We start from the raw sequence: 22840 nt of genomic DNA, 5'->3' as shown, positions 1-22840 counted from the left end.
ATTGTATGTGGAGACTTGAACATGTGGGTGTCTGAACAGGGTTTCAGTGTGGATTTTACTTGGCAATCTCTGCCTAAGTTTTGTTTTCACTTGCATGAATGGAAAAGCTGAATCTACTTCCATGGCTTTCATGTGGCTTGCTTAGCAGTTGCAACTCTTCAACTAGGATAATGTCTATCCATGTAGGAGGGCAAGCTGATCTTGTTGATTTTATGTGATGTTGAGATCTTCTGTGTTTCCAGATGTTCGGGATGGATTTGCTTGTGCAAGAAGAACTTGCATCTAACAAATCATTTCTGGAAGCAAGCTTGTGCAATAGAGAGAAAACTGTTTTATTTTGTGGGAACTTTCTCAAACTATCCCCCCTTCCCCCTGCCAATAAACAAAGTAGCAAATAAATATTTAAAGACATTTAGTCATATATGAATGCTCACAATTCCCTTCAAAAAGCGCTGAAATCTGTGTGGACACTGCAGTCTCTTAGAATTGAACCCCACCATGTTATTTTTAAAGTGGGTATTTTAGGGAACAAAGGGATGCTTCTTGACAATGTAACTCGGACACAGCTCCTGTTCTTTGTATTGCTTTTGCTCTTGTATCTTGCCATCCTGGCTAGGAGCGCCCTCCTCCTGCTCACAATTTTTGCTGACCAGAGCCTTCTCACCCCCATGCACTTCTTTTCTTGGAAATCTACCTTTTCTTGAAATTTGCTATGCAGCCAGTATAGTGCCCAAGACGTTAGCCAGATAATTCTTCCAGCGGTGCTCCTGACAGCCTGCTTGATGCACCTGTAGCCGTGCACATGGCATGATGTCTCCATCGCGTAGGGAAAGCAATGCTGCAGCTGGAATCATGTCTAGAGGCCCCAGAGAAATTCAGATGCCTTGACTTGCAGATCTTATAGTAGGATTGAAGGATAAATGTTTTGTTCGTAGATTTTAATGTCTCAAGGCAACCATGACCATCAGCTCCCTGCTTAACAAAGATCAGATGATTCCACCGAGCGAGTCCTGCATACTGTAAAAAACCATATATATTGTGTATTGCATACAAATCATTTGTATATGTGGTCACAACTCTTACACAGCTGCTTGGAGGTCCATTAGTAATGAAAGGAAATGAAATGCATTTTTTTTTAATAATTATGTAGATGCTATTACTTAGTTATGTGATTAAAAAGTTGAAACTCTTCTGTGACTTTAAAAAAGTAGATAAATATTGTTCTGATTGTCCACTTTATTTCCTTGCACATGTATGATCAAAAGTCATTTGAAACCTCTGTGTCTAGCTGAACACGTCCATGTATCTCAAGACTGCAGGAACATTTTGATGTGAACTCGGAGAAAAGCATGAAACCATGTACAGAGCAGCCTGAAGAGCAGGGTGTTACCCTGGGAGCGGGAGCCTCCAGAAAGGAGTCTTTATTTCCTTCCTTCTGGCCCCAGACTCCACCAGGGAAGGGGCAGACGAACCCACAACTCCAAGTGCCTGGAGAAGTCCCATAAGCACCATGTGATGCACTGGACAGGCATGGGGAGATCTCCATTGCTCCTGGTGAAGCTCGTCCAGTAGCTAGGAAGGACTGCAAGAGTCCAAGCGCCTTGCATTCATCTGATTCAACAGAAAAGCAAAATAAAAAAATAGACATCCCTTATTGATAATGATGAAACTGCTTATTTGGGCCAGTCCAAATGATAGAGTTAAAGAAAAAGGGGGGGGGGGGGGCTGGAGCACATTGAAGTGTGAAAGAAATGTTGCTTTCGATGAAAGTTTTTTTTTTTCCATTTTCTTGTACTGTCTACATGTTTCCTGGAGCCTGACAAAGGGACTTTGATCCCAAAAGGCTGCAGAAAAGGACAATTTTCTTACCATTTTCCAGTTGGTCTAATAAAAGGTTTCATTTTGGAACCACGAGTTCTGGTTTTTGTAGTTCTTTTTCTATTGGCATTTTGTCCTACCTTTCTGAATGAAGCGTAAGTCTCGTTAGCATTTTAACCTCTCCTCTCCCATCAACCTGGAAACAAAGTATGAAATATTGGAATTTACAGTGAGATGTCTATTCCATTTCCTAATCAGCTTTACATTTATTTTTCAGTGTTTGGATGCATGTGGATATCTGGTTTCCAAAGGAGATCTGAAGGAGATAGAATTATCAGTGGTGATGCAGCTCACCATACCCAGAATTAAATATGTACCTCTGTCTTCAACTCATTTATAAGCCTCAGTGTGGAGAGTGTTGTATTTCCTTGGTTCCTATTTAATTTTCTTTCAGTCTGCACATGATCAGCTGGGTGTTATGGGTTCAAATCCCACCCTTGCATGGTGAGCTGGTCTCTGGGGCCAGTTCTTTACTTGCGGGGCCCCCCCGACTCTTTCATTGCTGTGGCCAGAGGAACCGAGTCAAGAGGCCACATGCACCCTCTGGAAGATGCTCTCTGCTTTCCCCAATATCTCCCACCCCCATCTTTCATACCACGAGGCCAGAACAACTCGCAGCTGCTTGAACTCCACTGGTCCGCTCCGAATCAGGCCCAGAAAATACTCTTATTTGCTATCACGTGGAATTTTCTCCAGGACAGTGGCATCCTCCAGCACTAAATAAAATGGAACTGGAAACCTTGGCTAGTTTGTGAGGATTTATTTCATGGTTCCCCCAATTTTTTACCTTGTTTCCTGCCTCCTGTGCTGTTGGTGGGTCCAGCAGAGGAGCAGGAAGACGGTAACTTCACTGATGAATGCAGCAAAGGAGAGGCAGGGAAGTGCATCAGCCCAAATGCGAGCCCCTCAAAGCCCTTGCTCCTAACCGGAGCCAGCTGTATCCGACCAGCACGGTTAGAAGCCTCTGAAAGAGCCGTTGTCCCTCTTTGGCTCTGACCACAAGTGTCCTGCTTGGCCGGATGCAAACCCAGTTAGCTACCAGCTCTTGGGGGCTCCCAACACTTCCCTTCCTCCTGCTGGGCATCCCCTAGACCCAAACTGCAACTGTGCAGCTCATATGAAACCAGCAGCAATTGCTGCAAGCCCTTCTCCTGCTCAGCGCACAGGATTGGACTCACTCGGGGGCAAAGCTCACCTCGATGTCAGGGTGCAGCTGAGCCTGGTTCTGGGGGGCTCGCACAGAGCTTCAGCAGCACTGATCCCGACCCAGAGCCTTTCCGGTGTCGATGTCTCACCTGGCTGCTGCCGGGTCACAGCTTGGCCTGAGCCCCCAAATTGAAGCACCCTGCCCGTGGCACTGGTCAAGCACCCAGCACTGATGGTTTGCACTGGGCTGAATGCTTGCAGCAGGGATTGGGGCTCCCGGCCTGTGGCACCCTGCCTGGCCCTGCACCCCTCACCCTCGACAAGAGCAGGAGGCTTTCTGAGCCCAGCTGGAGGGGACTAGTAGCCGCCCACAGCCTTGGTGTTGGAGGGGCTGAGCTTGGGGGAGTTGTGAACTCTGCACTGGCAGAGACCCGGGCATCTCTAGGCCACTTCCTTGCCCCAATAGTCCTCAGTCCCAGTGGTCCTAAAAGGGGGCACAGCACCCTGTTAAACAATCACCCCTTCAATACCCTGTGCATCCAGTCCTGGGGCACGTTGCAGAAGCAGTTTTCGAAGGTAACAGCACTGAACTGCTCCTTGCCTCACTCCCTTCTTGTCCTTAAGGAAACATCCCAAAAGGGATACTGCACCACCCCCCATCCCTCAGAGCTAGGTCTGATCATGCCCCAAGTGCAGGTCATACCTGTGGAGGACGCTGAGCCCTACACACCCCCAGTGCCTGCCTGGCAGCTCCATCTCTGCCTTAACATCCTACAGCAGCATAATCCAAACCCAGCCAGTTAGTTGGTAGCTCAGGGAGAGCTTGGACCTCAGTCCTTAAGATGCATCCTCAGGCCCATTTTGTTCTGTATTAAAAAGCACCCACACCATGCCATTAGAAAGAGCAGGACGTGTACTCAAGGCATTCAGACAAGACGGTCTGAAACAACTGGACTAAAAAAAACATGAAGAAGCTCACAGTTTTCTGAGCATTTTCTTTTTATTGGGACCATTTTTTTCTATTGAGACAAGGGACAGCTGAACTTCAACAGATTGCACCCAAGCACCACAACTTCACCGTACCTTATTTTTTATTTTCTCAAATAAATCAGGACTGATTTCCTACAGTGCATTAACAGTTGTCAATTAGTGACTAGGCATCACCTGTCATATTATTTGACTATTTTTAAATCAGAACAGGACATATTTTTATTCAACAAGACAGATCAGATCAGTAGACAAAATGAAAAAACGTTTATTATTCCTCCAGCCAGCTTACAACAGGAAAGGGTAATGGCCAAGTCCTCTCAGTGTAGGAGAGCACCACGGTTTGTAGGCAATGAGGTTGGGGTGTTGTGCTAGTTGTGCGTATTGATATGTGGTGGTCTAGGTTTTTGCAGGTTGTTTGGTATTGCTAGTTCTGGAGTTGATCAAAATAGATGTGACTGAAGGTAGCATGAAGGGTTTTCTGGGTTGGGTTGTCAGTGTTGGTGTAGAAATGCAGGTTTGCGCTCAGTTCGGTTAGTGGCTTGGCTGTAGCTTGCTTTAGCCGTAGGTTGTGGGGCCAGTTTGAGGCTGTTTGTGGTGCAATTTGGTTGTGTCTGTAAGTTGAAGTTCCATGGGTGTTTGAAAGGGTTCATCTCCATCCCCATGCATGAAGATCTCCTGTGTCCAAATGTTCCTAGCAGTAGTTGGCGTGCTCAATGTCAAACCGCATGTGCACAGTCGAAGAATAAACAATATAAAAAAACTTTTCACCTTGTGCCGTGCCAACCCAATACGCACAATGCCTCAACCTCACTGCCTACAAATCGTGGCCAACCAAATACGCACAATGCCTCAACCTCACTGCCTACAAATAGGGCCAACCCAAGAACGAGTCCATGGTGCAACTTGAAGCGTGCAGCAGCTTGCTCCTACTGAGTGTTTGAAAGTGTAGAGATGCACATGACAGTCTCCATCTGTACTTATTTAAGCATACATTAAACATGTGCCTCTCTTCCTCCTGCCCACACCAACCCACACTTGTTGCTTCTGAGCTTTCTTGTCCAGCTTCTGTTCCTCCTTCTCCAGCTGCTCTTCAGGGACCTGCAATAGTACACAAGACAGAAGTGGAGTTGGTGGGCAATGAACTGCACACACCACTAAAAATATAAACGAATGTAGCTCACGGTGCCCATTATACTCGCGAGCTTGGTGACCTTTTGAAAGAAGCGGGCTGTGACCAGCTTCCTGATTACAGGGAGGTCCCACTGCTCCAAGGCTCCCTCAGCCACATTTCAGCTCTTACGTGACTGAGAGCTAAGGGCAGGGAGATCACTGTGTCCAGAGTCCCTTTCCTTCGCACCCTTTTCCTTCGCACCCTTTTCCCTAGCTGGCTTTCCTCCCACCTCACACCCTGTTCCAGGCTTTGTCCTTGCAGTGCTGGAAAGACTTGGTGGTGCAGGGGGAAGTCAGCACAGCCTGAGTGCATATCGAGCGGCTGCAGCTTCTCCCTTTTCAGCCCTGCTGTGAAGGGGTTCCTGCAGCCTCCCTGCAATCCCTAGGTAACCCCTCTGCCCAACCGCACAAAGTAGCCTAAGATTTGGAGTAAGCAGGGCAGGAGACCTGTGCCTTGCTTATAAGCCAACAGACCCAGGACGTCCTGGCACTCCAAGCTTTCCACGGCTCACATACCCCAAGTCTTTACCCAAACTCTCTCACCTTTGTCTCCTGGTGGGCTGGCACTGTTTTCTGTCCTGGTTATAGGTTAACTCCTATTTGTCTGTTGTCTCCTCTGCTTCTTCCTCTGGAGGCAAAAAGGACAAGACAGAAACGGGATGTAAATCAGCACGATGGAAGATGGGTCTGCAAGCCCCAATTTCTCTCCCTCTCTTATCCTTACCTGGACCTGTGGCCACTGTCCTCTGTCCGTGGAGATGGGGGACATCAGACGTCTGCGGGCTCGGCTGCCGACATCTGGGCCAGCCAGGAGCAGAGCACGACAGGCCAGGACTCCGGACAGAAGTGCTAGGACGGCACCATGAAGGTGACCACAGACACCGGCAACCCTACTTACAGGGCGGTGCTCCCTGCACACAGCTGGCTGCGGGGCATGAAGCCCAGAGAAAATCTGTAAAGCCCTGAATGCCAGCTGACAGGTGCCTCAGGCAGTCTCAATCAGGGCTCAAAGCAGCCCTGTGTCGGGGGACACAAAGGCCATTACTTCAGCCACCCATCGTGGCTGCCACAGAGCCCAAAGGGCTAAAGGAGGCCTCCTCCCCCAAGGTCAGAGGGGCTGGGGGGGCACAGCCCTGTTTACAGGGTGTGAGAGGAGACCATCTCAATGGTGCCAGGAGCTGCAGAGCAGAGGAGCAGAGACTGGAACCTGAGTTACAGGAAGGTCACGAAGCCTCAGGGGTCCCAGCGCACCCCGTATCCTCCACAAGCCTGCAACCTTCCCTGCAGTCTGTGGGGATCATCTGTGGCCAACCTCACCGAGTGGGACGAGACCCGACCCGGAGAATCAAGGGGGCCTGGACCCTGCTTACAGGCTTCAGGCTGGGGGCGGGGGCGCAGAGCAAGGGCTGGCCAAGTGCCAGGGCACTCGTCCCCAGGGACTCGGCTGGGGAACACGTGGCTGTCTCTCAAGGAGGGCAGGAACTGCAATCGAGCTACCAAGTGCCCAAAGGAACCCAAAAAGAGGGGGTCTAAGGCCTGTACCCTGAACTACAGGGAGGCCGTGTGCCCCAAAGTATTAGAGAGGGGGCCTAATGCTCCCCGAGACCAAAAGGCCTGGAAATCCGTCCCCCTAGGTATGGAGGTGGGAGGAAAAGGCTATGAGGACGCATCTCGCCCCTTTTCCAGCACTGGGAAGAAAATAAAGTACGCTGCATCGATTTTAACAACAAAAAGAAAATAACAAATGCTTTCGCTCCCAGGCGCTCCTCTCTCTCGCTCTCCACACTCTCACAAGGGTAAAAAGTGTTCCCAGGCTGGAAAGGAGCTCAATGCTGCAAACTGCTTGACCTCGAACCTTATACTGAAAATCCTCCTCCGCTCCCAGGGGGCGACAAGGCTGAGACCGGTGCCCTCGTTACAGGGCCCGGCCCGTCTGGCTAGTCAGACTGCCCACGGCGGGCAAAAGGGAGAGGCCCAGACCCCTGTTTACAGGGGGGCCACCAGGCCAGGCAAAGGACAAGGCTGTCCCCAAAGGGACATAGAGAGCTGGACCCTGCTTACAGGAATGTCCACTGCTCTGCGCTATTTAGCCTTCCACCAGGGGCACGGGACTTGCACCCTTGTTACAGGGCGGCCCAGGGGTCCAGACGTGGAGTCAGACACAGATGCATGAAAAAGGACAGGTGCCTGGACACAGGGGGAGAGGAGGCCACAGATTTCAACCCAGACCACGGGAAAGTCATCAAGTTCTGGGGTCTAAAGAGTTGGCTGTCACCCCATGAGGCTCAGCTCTGGTGTGCAAGGCCGCCCTGCGGCACAACAGTGCAAACTGCTCCGGCTACCTAAGGCCAGTGGAAGGAGGCTACGTCCACTCTGCTTACAGGGGCTCCTCTTCGACTGGCCAGGAATAGCAGTGGATTTTGACTCCCAATTACAGGATGTCCAGCGCTAGACATTTTTTCTCATGTTAGAAAGCAGCACGCACCCCACTTACGGGTTGCTGTGCAATTGGCAGCCAAGTCTGACAGCTGGCCTCGACTCTGATGACAGGGTGGGGCTGTGCTGTGCAAGACCACTAACCAGATCCGCAGCCTTAACAAACATGGTGGTGGTGACACACCTTGATTACAGGGTTGTCCGCCTTCCACCTGACTGCTGCAAAAGCGCAAGAACATCAAGGGCAGAGACTCGTTTGAGTTACAGGGAGCTTGCCCAAAGGCTCACAAAGCCAAAATTTGGCTAAGACATGATCGAGACCTGAAGGCAGGGATGCCACTCTGTCCAGAGTCCCTTTCCTTCACATCCCGTTTCTCTAACTGGCTTTTCTCCTACCTCGCCTCTTCCCCGCTGCTTTCCCATCCGCGTCTCCTTCCCGTTCTTCCGAGGCCTGCAAGAACAGAGACTGAGACAGGCTATAAGCGAACGAAGCCAGAGCATACATCTAGCGGCTTAAACTCTTAATGCATTTAGTATCCTCTGGAAACTTGCAACCTCCCCCGTAACGCACAGGCAATACAATACCTCTGGCCAACCTCAGAAAGCAGCCTTAGCTAAGCCATAAAGGCAGGGTACCTGAACCTTGCTCCCAGACTAGGGGCATGGGAAATCCCATCCCAAACCTTCCAAATCCCAGGGTGTGCAACTTAGCAATGAAACCTGTGGAGTGGACACTCCCCGTGTCCAATTTCTCTTAACTTTACCTCCTGTTTGGCTGGCCTGGCCTTCTTCCCTCCCGGTCAGCTCACTGCTGCTCGCCTGCCGTCCCGTCTGCTTGTCCTTCCTGGGGCAATGTGCATCGACCCTCAAAGGGGACCGGTCTCGCGGGATTCGAGGCTGCAGCCTCAGGTGGCCGGTCCAGGCAAGCGATGTCTTCCATCAATCCCTTTTCAGCAAGGGATTCAGCATCCTGGATGACCAGCTCGGACACACTCAGCACACACTCAGCACACTCAGGACACACTCAGTGGTTACAAGGGAACCACTGCAGAAATTAAAGGGGGCAGCGGGTGGGGAAACTTGGATGTGAAATAACAGGAGAGAAGATGAGAGAAACAGCGCAGTGGGGAAGGATGAACTTGGAGGTGAAAGACACCAGACACCAAGGAGGTGCCTGGCAGATCAATTTTATTTGTCCATTAAATAGCAGGCCAGCTCACATCTGCTTTCCTGTCTTCTTTTCTGGTGGCAACCAACGTGGGTTGACCCCTGAAGGCGACCTGCTTCATGTGATTCACAGCTGAAGCTTCAGATGACCGATGTAACCGCCAGCAAAGATGGGCGACGTCTCCCACTAATCCCTTTTCAGCAAGGGATTCAGCATCCCGAGCGGCCAGCCTGTAGGCTCTCGGCACGCAGTGGTCACAAGAGGACCACTGCAGAAATTAAAGAGGGCAGCGGGCGGGGAAACTTGGAGGTGAAATAACAGGAAAGGAGATTAGAGAAACAGCGCAGCGGGGAAGGATGAACTTGGAGGTGAAAGGCACCAGGCACCAAAGAGGTGCCTGGCAGATCAATTTTATTTGTCCATTAAATACCAGGCAAGTTCACACCTGTGTTGTCTTCTCTGCTGGTTTTCTTTGGCGGCACCCCGTGTGCTCGTGCTTCCCCATGGGATGGCCTTGAGAGGGCACAAGCCCCCTCAAGTGACCACCAGTGCTTGACCGCCCACAGAGCTAGGCAGCACCACACCGTAGCTCAGGCTTGGGGGTGTGAAAGACTGTCGGTGCTTGACCCTTTTGTGAGCAGGGCAGCACCACACCGCAGCTCGGCAAGATGACCCCGAGAGCAGACAGCAGCGACCTCCAGGCCCTCGCCCACTGCAGCCCCGCCTTAAGGAGGGGCCGTGGGCCAAGCCCGACGGGCCTGACCTGCTGCCCCCCCCCCCCCCCCCAAGGCCTGACGTGAGAACTACATGGGTTCAGACCAGACCCACTGCCAACCCAAATAGCACCTTAAGAGAGGACAGCGGGGGCCTACGGACCTTGCCGCTGCCCCCCCAAAAGACACCCTAAGGGAGGACTGCGGGGGTCCTCCGGCCCTCCCCACCACGGACCCAAACGATGCCTTAAGAGAGGACTGTGGGCAGAGAGAAACCAACCCTGCCCGCCACCCCCCCAAATGACATGTTAAGGGGGCAGTGGAGCTGGTTACGGACCTGAGCCTCCGCCCCCCTGAATGACACCTTAAGGGAAAGCTGTGGCCGAAGCCCGGGGACCTCGCCCACTGCCCCCAATGGTGCCTTAAGGGAAGGAACAGAAGCCTACAAGCCCGGCCGCTGCCTGCCCCGCGGGTCACCGGTGCTTGACAGGAGCTACGAGCCACACAGCACCCACGTTGCTCGGGACATCACTCCCCGCAGCCTTTCACAGCCCCGGGCCTGCAGAGGGGCCGTAGGTCCCCAACTGCAGCCCACGTGCCCCCGCCACCCCGCCCACCCCCGGCACAGAGCGGGCAGGGAGCGCCGCGGCTCCGCCTCACCTCCTCGGGGCGCCGCTGCCTCTTCAGGTCTGTTCCGGGGTTACTGCTCCCCCGCTGGCCAGCTCTACCAGCTCTTCTCTGTCCACTGCCGCCCATGGCTGATTCCGCCCGTGTGCCCGGCAGGTGGCCTTTTATTCTTTCTGGAGGCCCTGCCCCCGATGGGGGACCAATAGGAAACTTCGGGGGAGGGGGTCAGACCCCCCTCAGCGCCACTTTGTCAACTTGTCTCTAGCGCACGTGGGGGGAAACTTTCCTTCTGTCGTCTCCTGATTGGCGGGGAGGGACATGCCCCAGCCAATCAGGCCACGCCGTTCTGCTGCAGCTCACGGGGCCGCGGCATGCCTGTCACGTGCGCAGTCTGGCTCTGCGCGGCGTCACGTGGTGTCTGGCTTTGCACGCTGGCTGAGGCGCCCGGCGCGAAGCGGGCTTTGCTGGGGTTTGCCGTGCTTCCTGCCGGGCCGCGTTGAAGCGCGGGGCGGGCAGCGCCCGGAAGGATTTTTTTTTCCTTCTGTTTTATTGGGGGGATGCGGGGGGGCTCTGCTCTGTGTGGGTGCGCAGCAAACCTGTGCTACCGGTCTTGAGGCGTGTTAATGTGCATGGAGACACACACGTTATCTGTAACTACCCGCATGGATCCCCCTCTGCTTGCGGGCACGGCCGCGCTGCTCTAGCGCACTCATTGCCACACACCGCCGCCGGTTCCAGTTTCCCTCCACTCCCTCCCCACTCCTCTCCACAACGCGCCTGTGCGGAGCAACCCTGCGGGTTCTTCCCGCCCTTCCCGCCCCGCGGGTTTTCACTGCTGGCTTTCCCGCTTTTTTTCTATTTTTAAACAAGGGGGGGGGGAGAGTTCCGTGCAAATGCTGCGAGTGAGGAGAACCCCCCCCGCGGCCCTGCCCTGCCCGCGCTATGGGACCGCGAAGGATCGCAGGCGGACCAATCAGCGCACAGAACGGCATCCCTCCCAGCTAATCGCCGCACGTCTCCAGGCGGCCGAGGCTCCCGTGGGGACCAGGGCCGGGCTCCATATCCGCCCCCCGCGCAGGCACCTGCGGGGCTGAGACTGGCGGGAAGGGGCAAGCATAGCGCTGGGACACTGCACCCTGGGACCAGGGCTCGGAGTCACAGCTGGCTCCCACTTCCCTCCTCCCCTTCCCTTTCCCTAACAATGAAGGGAACGTCACTAGCAAAGTGCTCTTGTTGCTGGAAGCTGGCTCCTCCACTGACGCCACCGACGCTGCAGGACACAGCTCCCCCCCCCCCCCCAAAAAAAAAAAAAGGTGGTAGGGGGCACTAATGCATGAAACCTCTCAGTCACCTGCCTGCCTAGAAGCTTGTGTGGATAGAAAAGGGAGGGCGTTCAATGAAACTGAAAAGCAGTGCCTTGAAGAGGGGATGCTCGCCCCCCCTCCATTATACACAACAAGGCTGTAGACCTTACTGCCACAAGAAGCCATTGAGGCCATGGCCAGGAACCTGCACTTGTTCCCAGACAGAGAAAGGCCCCTAACTCTGAGCTCAGGGTCCCCAGAGGGAGACTCGGGGTGCATATGCACTGCAAACCGGAGGAGCAAGGGCATCCTGTGTAGACACCCCCAAAGCTGCTCCCGGGGAGCTCAGATGCCAGCATGAGAAACATTGAGCTGTGGAAACCCCAGGACCAGAGAGACTCGATTAAAGCTACGTGAGTTGGTCAGCACCCGCTGTATCACATCAGGAGAAACTGCTAGACTTGCTGCATGTAGCTACAGCTGCAGCTGTTTTCCCATTTGCGTTCCCTTCTTCACATCAGGGCCCTTTGCAAGGCGGCAGAGATAAAGGTCCTGTTCGGACGCCTTCTCCTTCAGGGGACAGAGGCTGTTGAGAGCTGAGCTAGAATAAAGGGCCCACGAGCCCTCAGCTGGAATTGTACAGAAACTCACCCAGAAAGGTTGTGTTATCTGCAAAAATATCTAGTGTGCGGTTGTCTAGGGTTTTCAGAGACTGTCAGGGGCTGCAAGGGACCTGGTAGATCGCCGCGTGCAGCCCCCTGCACTAGGCAGAAAAAGACAGCTGGGGTCAAATGACCCCAGCAAGGTGACCGTCCAGTCTCCTGTTGAAGATGTCCAGGGTAGGTGACCGCACCACCCCTGGGGGGAGTTTATTCCACAGTCTGGACACCCTGACTGTCGAGGAGTTTTCCCTGGACTTGCACCTGACGCAGCTTCCAGGAGTTTGTACCCATTGCTCCTGGTCTTCCCCAGGGGTGCCCTGGTGAACAGCTGTTCTCCGAGCCCTTGATGTACTCCCCGATGTAGCGGTAAGCTGCTACCACGTCCCCTCTCAGCCTGCTCTTCTGTGGGCTGAAGAGGCCCAAGTCCCTTGGCCTCTCCTCGTATGGCTTGTCTTGCACGTCCCTGATCCTATGAGTGGCAGCGTGGTGTTTGCCCTGCGGGCCGCAACATCGCACTGCCAGCTCATGTTCATGCGATGATCTAGCACTACCCCAGGTCCCTTTCGGCCGTGGTACAAGTCTAATTGTTGCCACCGAGCCTAAGGTCTGCTGGGGATTGTTTGCCCCCAGATGCGGGTGTTTCAGGCATGCTCAGCAGGAACAAGGAGCCTGTCCCATCTATTCTCACTGTACAGACCTGGGGTCAGGACAATCGCTTCCTGGGTGTTTGCACAGCACCCACTGCTCTGGGGCCCTGGTCTCAGGGCAGGCCTCTAACCACGGTTGGGTTAGTCTTTACCTATCCTAAAGCAGTTCAGCACGGGACTTTGTCCAGACTGATGCAGGACAGGCTTTACCTACTTAGCTGCCTGCTGTATTTTTCAGCTTAGGAAGGGAAAGATCAAGGGAAATCATTTAGGAACAGGATGCAGAGGCTACTTGTACCTTCCTGTGGGGTGGGGTGGCAGGAGAGTGAAAGGTTTAATTGCTGGTGCCAGCACTACCTGCTAATCCATCCCCACCGCTCTTGAATGGAGACTGCCTCCCATGTGGACATGGGTGAAGCCCAGTAAGTAGCAAGTATGCTGGCAACGTAGTGACATGTGGGGTTAACAGACTTTGAGATACTGGCCATGGCTGCAGAGAGGAGCAGGTAGTGCGATGCACGGTGAGCTGTCCTGGCCCCACAGCTGTTGCTACCAAGATGGGGGTGGGTGGGGGGTGTTCCAGGCCCCTAGACATGGCTTGGCACTTCCCAAGTGTGTCTACACAAGACACTTATTGCACATTAGCTTAATAACACTGTGCAGTAGCCTGTCATGGCAAAAAACATGCTATTAGTCTACTGTGCAGTCTTATTCAGGTAATATGCAGTTAGCATCACAAAGTAACTGTGCCCATGATACTGCACTGTAACTTTAGTGCATTTAGTTAGTACTTTATTAAGAAAGAACTAAAATAAATGCACAGTATCTAAGGCGCATTAATGAACATGAACCCGCTGCAGGTCTTCCTACCTTATCCAGCCTTGAATTCCCCATTAGAGACAGTACCTGTGTTAGCTCAGACAACAAGGGAATGGGCCTTCTTCGGACTTGGAAATTATTCCCTGCCAAACACAATGCAGTGTGCTGTGTGACACTCACTTAAAGCGAACATCTCACACAGGCTTCTCAGGTTGAGTGTCAGGATCTTGTTTCTTTTGCAGTGATTTGCACCGAGGCTGTAGTATGTTTCCAAGTAGATCCTGGGGTTGAAATCCATCTGATTCCCTTGTAAAACTGCTTCAGCAACTTTCTTAAGGACTGGATACAGAGGCTATGGGACGAGTGTTACTATAACAGCGTGCTGGGGCTGCAAGCTATTGCTGGGGGGTGTTGGAGGATGGAAGTGGCCTACAGATGCTTGTGTGTGTCACGAAAGCAGTGACATGTGGGATTGCTGAATATTCGTCAAAACTCATCCCTCTTCCAGCACCACAGCAGAGGGCTGTAGGACAGGGCATCGTTCCCTGCTTTTATCATCCTTGTGAGTAACTGTGGGCATCGCTCCCTGTGTTTTATCATCCTCATGAGTAACTTTTCATGGCAGCAAAGTGAAGCAAAGTCAGCAGGAGAGGGATTCATTTTGGCTGTGTGAGTGCAACTCACTGAACCAGGCGGGAGATCCAGAAGTTTCTGAGCTGCCTAGGGATGCCTGTGAAGTAGGCACTTAGTAGTTAACATGTGACGGCATTTTTCTTGATGTATCACAGGCTTCAGAACAGGACGGAGAAGAAACTGTGCCCTGTGCGATGGGATGGGTTGCATTGGGTGGGTGAGATGCATTGGTGAAGTGGCATGAGAACTGCCCACTGGGACAGCAGACAGCGCTATAGCTCGGCTCCAGACAGACTGTGCTGAGGGCACCTAAGGGCTGGCAGCTTTCTCTGGGTTTGCTTCATGCCAAACAGGGCTCTTGGTATTAGATGAGTTAGAAAGCAGCAAAAAAAAAATAAAAAAGCGGGGGGGGAGGGTTGCAAAATAACTCCTCCAAACTGGCAAAAGTTTCCAGTTCTGTTTTATTGATCCATAGATGAGAACTCCATGCAGAAATAGTTTGCATGTTATACTGGATACGAGCATTTTCTATTCAAGAGTTAAAGCAGACTATTGTGTTTCAGGCAGGTGTCATTAGTTCTAAGAAGCCGATCTAATGGATTATTTGATTGTTTTCAATGCAGACCAGAGGGCAAATCACTCTCCACAAGAAACAACAAATACCATCCGACCCACAACCCACTTCCTCTCCCATTCCTTGCATTGGTGCCTCCTATTATCAAAGACTGGGATCAGACAAACCAGGCATTGGACCAAAAACCACAGGGCACATCTTGGGTGCCCATATACAGTGCCCTTCCAGACGTGGTGAAAGGTTTGTCAAGAGTTTGAGGAACCCAGGGCCTGAAAAGATCTAGACTGGCATAAGCAATCCATGATTAGTACATGTGGAAGCAACACCCTGGCCACTCTCAAGGCAGTTTTCACGTTGCTCCTGTTGTTCAGGGTCAGAAGACACTAGCATCACACCTGAGAGTCTGCGCTCCTCTCCTGCCTAGTGGGGACTTCCACTCGCATGCAAATGCTGCAATTTCTCATTTTTTAAGGAGATGTTTGTCTTTTCACAGGAAAGGGTGAAACACATTTTAAGCAGGAATATATGCATCATCTTGGGCATAATGTAGCTTTTTAATTAATTTAATTTTAATTTCTATTTTAGAAATTTTGTGTCCCACTTATTCTCCAAGGGACTTAAATCGCTTTCTCTTTGCGAGCGACAATGAAGTACATCCCAGAGAAATGGCAGATTTCCTGCATGGTGTCGTCGTCCCTGGAGAGGACGTCAAACTCCTGAATGGCAAAGCCAGTTGCACTAAGGGCCCCCCTCAAAAATTCCTCTGTCAGAACCAAACAGAAGAACTTTTTGGGACCGACCATGTAGAAACTGGTGCCCAAATCTCCACTCAGCACCAAGTGCCCCCCTGGCTTTAGCAGAGAGCTGATGTTCTTCAGAGCAGCGTGGTAGGAGCTCTGGTCTTTGCAGACTGTTTCCAAGCAAAATGACGACACCAGGCAGTCAGCTGGAGGGTGGACATCTGGATCCAGGGGCTTAGACTCTACCTAAGACTACCTTCAACCCTGATGCAACATAGACCTAGCATCTTAACCTGCCACTAGTAAAGCAGGGGAACCACAGCTTCTTTTAGATGTTGCCACTATACGATCAAGAGGTCCTGGGTAGAGACCTCATCCCCCACTATAGAGAAAGGCAAAACCCCCACTGTCCAGAACAAGACCTTTCTCTGAGCACAACCCTACCCCCAGCACCTTGCATGAGCAAACTGAGGGAGAGGGTAAGAAATGGAGGAGTGTTACTTCTTGGGAATATCCAAGCTTCCTATGCCTCAAATCCCTGAACTGTAAAAAATGTCTATCGCTGCTGCAATTGTGGTGTCCTGGCAATGTGGTCGGGAAGGACATGGGTGATGCACATTTCCAGGGAACTCATAAACCTGAGGAAAAGGATGACATAGTACAGTTGGAGAACAATTCAGCGTTTATTGGAAACAATGGCAAGCCACACATAATACATTGGTTTAGGCTTTAATAAAGCTGTATTTTGATTCCATTTTTCATACAGCTAATTTCGAGAAGTGATGTGACATTTGACAAACACTTGAGCAGCATCCATTGAGTTATCTGGAGATGCTAAAAATGTGGAGAGCAAGAACAAGGACAACCACCACGACAGAATAGCATTCCTCTCACTATGTGGCTTCCTGGATGTTTGCTTCAGAAAATGCCAAGGCCAAAAGGACAGGGTGTGCAGAAAGTGTTCAAGAATCACCTAAATTTAAGTCATGCTAATCAGCATATTTCTACTGGACTATCTACTGCAAAGAAATTTGATTTTGTTTTGTTGCTGCAGCGACTAAGTACTGGGTGCCACTGTTGAAATGGGCACAGTATCCAGTCTCTCTTGCCCGAAAAAGGGTGTATGTGCCTGAAAACTTGCAAAGGACAATATTTCCAACTATTTCGTTGGTCTAATAAAAGCTATCACATCTACCCAAAGAGCCTGCCAGCTCTCATCCACACAGCTGAGTATTTACTCACTCAAGTAGTCCCACCCGTTTCAACAGGGCTGCTGTCTTGCGCTGTGGTCACCAGATAAGCAAAGCAGCTGCCCTTTGGCCCAAAGATAAGCCAGCATAAGCCTATATCATCTTTTCACTCGGAGAATCATGGAAAAGCAGAGCTGCAAGGGACCTCAGGAGGTCGTTTAGCCCAACCCTTTGCTCAAGGCAGGATCATGTAAAGCATCCCAGACAAGTGTTAGCCTAACCTGTTCTTAAAGCTGGGCAAGCAACCCTGGTGCCTGGACCCATAGCCCCAAAACAAGCTGGACGAGCAACCCTACTACCTGGCCCATAGCCCCAAAATACCAAGAATACCCTAGCCTGGGTAAGCAGGGGGGCAAGGGCACTGGCAACGTCCTGCTGCTGCAAGGACAAGAAGTGGCTGTTAAAATACACTAGAGAGCACCAAGGAAAAAGAACAGTCTGCTGCTACAGAAGAAGGCGAAACCCCCTATAGTTCCCACTCAGGTTACGTGACAACTTGACTTTTCTGCTCATAAATCCCAAATTCCATGACTTCCAATCAATCCCATTCCAAGGAATGAGGACAGATCAAGGCCAAGATACTAATTAGGGTCTGCTAGTTATTGCCTCGATCTGCCCCTCTATGAGAGTAAACGTCTTCAGTCCAAATTAAGGGCACGTAGGAAAATCTTCCCCTGTCATCACGGGGAATGCACAACAATTAAAGGAGAAGAGAGCCATGACCAGCAAGAGAATGAAGCCTTAATAAGATGGTGTTTTCCCACTGGGGACAATTTTCCACAAATTCTCCAAGGGACTTAATCACTTTAATTTTTGCGAGCAACAATGAAGTACATCCCAGAGAAATCACAGATGTCGTGCTGGGCCACGTCAGCCTGGGAGACAACCTCAACCGTATCAACGGTGAAGCTCATTGCGCTAAGAGCCTCCCTCAAAAATTCCTCTGTCAGGGGCAAGCAGGAGAACTTTTTGGGACCGACCATGTAGAAACTGGTGCCCAAATCTCCACTCAGCACCAAGTGCCCCCCTGGCTTTAGCAGAGAGTTGATGTTCCTCAGAGCGGCGCGGTACGAGCTGTGGTCTTTGCAGGCAGCTTCCAAGCACAGCAATGAGACCAGGCAGTCGGCCGGAGGCAGGACAACGGGATCCAAGGGGTTGCTTTTGTGGACATCACATTTTAGGACACATTTGATGGTTCCTCGTAAGTTCCTCTCTTTCTCAGCCCATTTGTTCCTAAAAAGAGAAGAGGAAAGAGAGAGAGGAAAGCAAGATGTTATCTGTTTTGGTGTGTTTTAAATGCCTCCCCCGGGATACAACTCTGAGAAATGGGCACGTGGGTTTTGTGTCTCTGATTTCCATTCCCTTGGAGAAAGATTTAATAAAGCGGGGAGCTTTGAAAGCCATTTTGCCCCACCCTCTCTGAAATTTGGGTGGATTCTCACAGGCAGGCTTAAACCCATGGGATTTCGATGGCAGTTCAGTACCTGTCTCCCTCCAGCTCACACATGTGCTGCACCACCGGAGTCCAGTCAAATGCTCCGGGCTAGTTCTTCAGCCACTTCAGCAGCTCCTGGCAATTTTGGTCTATATAATCTGAAGCAATGATCTCCTTAAATGACTCGCAGGCAGAAAGCAGCTGGTAAATGGTGGGTCCACTGCCAATATCAATCAGGGTGTGGCCTGTCACAGCACCTGGTTGGGGTTAAAGAATGATTCAAGATGATCATCACCTCTTCCCCATGCTGCATGCCCTCCAGCAGAGGCAGGGGACAAGCAGCCCCCCGAAAGCTGCAGCCTTTCCTGGTTCTTGCTCTGCTTTACGGGTGCTCCTTCCTTTCCAGGCACTGCAGAAATGAACTGATAAAGAGCCAAAACAAGGCAACACAATGCTTTAGTTTTAGCAGTTTCTCCTTCCTGCTCCCCCTGCACTCAGCCTCTTTCCGTTCATGAACCATACCCAAAAATATGATTTCTATTGCACCTAGGTGAGCATTTTTATTCAGCATTAATTATTTCATAAAACCAAGTGCCTCCAATCCCATTGCTGCACCCTGACTCTTGCAACCCCCTTGGCAAATGCTATGAGAAAGGCCAATCCCTAGGTTAACCCTGCCTGCCTCTGGGCTTACAACACCTGATATTAATAAAGCAGCGGTGTGTGTGTGGGCAGAGCTGCACTTGCAATCCCACAGGCATATCCCACTTACTTCCCCATATCCGATTCCTTCAAAACCCTTTAGTTCAAGGGATGGCTTCATGACAGTCTAAGGAGAAGGGGAAATCTGCTCTATAACAATCTGCTCCAGGACAGCGAGGGCGCTGAATAGCCTCTCCTCTCTGCTCACGGATCTCCAGGCACTTTAGGCAGGGCAGGAGTTCACAACATCACGCCTTGCTTAAGGGATGAGGACGAGCAGGGGGCACAGAGAGCTGACACAACTGCTCTAGAGTCCAACAGGAGGGTGGTGGTGTGGACACGGGACATCATTTTCCTAAGAAAAGTCCAGTGCCCGACTCTTTGCAGGCAGTGCATGAGAGGGGAGGGTGGGAGAAGCTCTACAATGCTCTGCGCTCTGTTCAGAGGCTAAGCATGAACACTTGGCATTTTTGCTGTGCTTTGTAGCTGGAAAGCCCTTGGGAAAGCACTTGCACAAAAGCTTGTGGGCAGCAACACAAACTTGATGAACTGCCCAAGAACTGTTTGTCGCACGACTGAGACACTTGTCTCTAGCAAATGCAGACCACAAGCACGTCGCACGAGCAGTGCAACCTCCCACCCCATCTCCTCTCCGAGTGCCTGGCTGGTCGTGCCCCTGTCTGGCCAAGGGAAGATAAGAGTGCCCAGGGCTTTGGGAAGGACCTACCCGAAGTGAAGGTTTTGCAGTAGTGTTTCAGGACAAATGTGAGGAACTCATCCCCCAAGGTGCCTCCTCCAATCTTGAAGTATTCCAGGTACGCCGTGGGCTTGAACTCTGCCTTGTGGACATCCCCTCCCATTAAGGCAACCATGGGTTTGCTCTGCCCTGGCTCTTCCCTGGCTTTGCTCTATTCTTGCCTGAGTCTCTTCTTGGGGCTTGTATCATCCCATCTACACTCAGCCTTTTAACCCCTTTGTGCCCCTGACACTGAAAAGCTGCTTGTAGCTTGTCTATACCTCAGAGGGTCACTTTAGGGCTGCAGCCGGCTGTCAACAATCCCCACTTGCTCTTTGAGCCGAAGGGGGAGGACACCCCGGGGTTGCAGCAGTCACAGAATGATGTGAATAGTTAATGACTCAAGGCCATCCCGTTAGCTGCCACCTTGGCAGCATCGCAGCATATGTATATGTATATGCACAGCAAGGGACTTCTGACCCTTGGCCAAATTCTCCATCATGAACATGAGAGCAGCGAGGAGAGCAAGTTCATATAAAGATCAACATCAGCAGCACAAAAGCTCTCTTAATGCCTCACTGTGGCATTCGTGTGCTTCATCTGATGTGTGAGAGGAGCCGGAGAGACTCCCCATGGCTGTTGATCCCAAGAAGCCCAGGGATCATGGCAAAGGAGCCTGGAGATCTGAGTCTGATAGGGTAGGATACAGTGCCCAGGAATAGCCCGCAGAGGCAAAGTGTCTGTGCTCAGGAGTAGCCATGAGAGGTGAAGTAGGCAAGCCTGGAAATCACACCTCAGAGTAGCTGAGGGAGGCCTGGTCACAGGGACTGAGGCCATGGACCAAAGGGGCTGATGAAGGAGATGGTTGATACCACCTACAAGGCATGGGCATGGTGTGAGGGGCAGTTGAGCCACATCAATTAGCCCTTAAGGCAATGACCATGGATACCTGCAGTCACAAAAGTAAGGCCAGGCTTGGGAAGCCCTGGGACAGCCTCTGTTTTTTCTAAAAGGTAGTACCATCAAGGTGTGGCAGGAAAGTGAAGGGGGAGTGCCCAAAGAAAGCCAGACTGGGCAATGGCTGAGTGTCACCACTGGCCCTGGGACCAGCACTTGCTACACCTCTGCATTTGATCCAGGCCCTGGTTACTGCCAGCCTACAGCACATGCAGAACAAGAGGCTGTGCACACATTTAGGCGTGCTGGTCCCCATCCTGCCCTTGCCAGAGGTGTGACCCTTGCGGGGCTCAGGCCATGCTCCCTGCAGCTGGCTGTTCATACAGTTGTGGAGAGGAGCGACAACCTCACCCAGCATCTGCCCCAGATCCCCAGGTTCATGTCCAAAGGTACCTAAGGGGAAGGTAGTTCCCCAGGACATGGGTGAGGGGCTTGTAAATCTTAACCGGACCATGTTCTACCGTTTACCCTCTGGTGAACCAAGGAAATCAACTTCTGGATATAATCCTGCCCTGATCCCCCATGAGCTGCCCAAGATGAGACCTGATCCATCTCGCCACCACCTCTACGTCAAATTTTTCCCTGCACATTTGTTAGTTGGCTCCGTCTGGCAAGAACACAGGACGGAGCTGTGCCATCCTGCCCGGAGCTGTGCCTTTTCCCATGTCTCTTGTGCTTGTCCTCTTCCTCTGCAGGGAGGAGCACATAGATCTGGAGCACAAACACACGTTGTCTCAGCACTTCCAATGAGCAGGTCTTAGTGGTTTCACCTGTCCCTTTCCCCTGCACTCAGCCCATTTCCATTCCTGACCAGTAGCCCAGGATATGCTTTTAAGTGAGTCTATATTTTGCGTTCATGTTTAGTTTTTCCACAACGCAAGCTACTCTAATCCCATTACTGCACCCCTGAGCCATGCAATCCCCTTTACAAATTACTGTAATTAATGACAATCCCGTGGATTACATTACATGTCTCTGGATTTGTGGTAATTGATAGTAACAAAACAATACAACGCGATTTGCTAGGGCTCCCATTCGCCGTCTCACAGCTATGTAAACAGCATTAGAAATAACAGCTCATTTCCTTCACAATAACAGACGAAGGAGGGCATTTGATTTTTTAATGCGGTGCTTATGGAGAAGCTTTGCCATCAAATGTTATCAGGCTTATCTCTGCTACCATCATCTCCAGCACTAACATGTTCTGGATTGAATTTGGATCATACCCTGCCATGTAAATAGCTCTGCAGAGAAATCTGGAACTTACATGCATGTACGGTGCATTTCTTTCCCCTTGGCTTCCCTCTCCACACCCAGCCTTGCACCCTGTATTTGTTTAAAGTTTACAGGGATGCGAGACCTGAGCTCAGCCGCAGCAGAGACTGGTGAATGCCCTTGCTTATGTGACTGTGCAGAAGTGCAGGAGGCTGGCCGCCTTCTTTTAAACCTTCTTTTAAATCCATTTGCTTTCGGATCAGGAGGGAAGGGGGCTGTGGGGCCCAAACAAAGATCTTGGGACAGGTAACACATCCTGCAAAGTCCTCTGAGGGGTCGATAGCTGCATGCCCTGATATCTGGATGAAATATAGACACACCAAGAGCATCCTGAGACATGGCCCTGTGCCTGTCACCAGCATGGTATTGGGGACCTGAGCCTCCCAGACTGGGGAAGGCACCGAGATGCTTTTGTTGTCATTAGGGGTGTAGGTTGTAGCCACGTTAGTCTAAGGACACAGGCAGACAGGGTTTTGGGGGTAAGTCTGATATCTTTTAGAATATCAGAAAACTCTTCTTTGCAAGCTTTCAGGTACAAATAATACCTTTTGTCGGGCTGAGGAAGTGTCTGCAGATGGTCTGTGCTCTTCCTGGATGAAGTAGTAAAGCAGCCAGAGGCTCGCAGTTTGGATCGCTTGCAAGCACTATAAGCACCGAGGGCCTTTGTCCTCAAAAGCCTTTGGCAGAGAAGACCATTTTGGACAGAGAAGACCATTTTGGACAGAGAAGACCATTTTGGACAGAGAAGACCATTTTGGACAGAGCCTTTTGGACAGAGAAGACCATTTGGCTGTGGGGCCGGTGTTACTCCGATCTCCAGGCAAGACTGCAGGCTGGTTTATTTTAGGTGCTGATGGATGGGCCCACTTTAGTAATCAAGTGCTCCCATCTCGGCTCATTTCAGGCTTGTGGCACTCTCTGTAGGTAGACAAGGCAGTGGAGACAAGGTGATAGCAGTGGCAGAGGTCAGGGGAAAAG

The 22840-nt window shown here is 51.4% G+C and overlaps 1 long non-coding RNA gene and 1 pseudogene across 2 annotated transcripts; both read right to left on the bottom strand.

Annotated features, from left to right (window-relative positions):
• Positions 1 to 4097: 4097 nt before the first annotated feature.
• On the bottom strand, positions 4098 to 10481 carry LOC132251376 (uncharacterized). 2 transcript variants are annotated; one of them, XR_009463347.1, is made up of 5 exons: positions 8385 to 10456; positions 8017 to 8071; positions 5909 to 6033; positions 5728 to 5812; positions 4098 to 5112 (listed from the first exon to the last, which is right to left on the bottom strand). It is a non-coding gene; the product is annotated as an uncharacterized LOC132251376 (long non-coding RNA). The 2 variants fall into 2 exon arrangements; XR_009463346.1 differs by having other exon boundaries at positions 5909 to 8071; positions 8385 to 10481.
• Positions 10482 to 16182: 5701 nt separating this feature from the next.
• LOC132251791 (nicotinamide N-methyltransferase-like) lies at positions 16183 to 19754 on the bottom strand (annotated as a pseudogene).
• Positions 19755 to 22840: the final 3086 nt, after the last annotated feature.

Source organism: Alligator mississippiensis, chromosome 7 (genome assembly GCF_030867095.1).
Source record: "Alligator mississippiensis isolate rAllMis1 chromosome 7, rAllMis1, whole genome shotgun sequence".
NCBI lineage: Eukaryota > Metazoa > Chordata > Crocodylia > Alligatoridae > Alligator > Alligator mississippiensis.
This window is presented reverse-complemented; position numbering and strand designations above follow the sequence as displayed.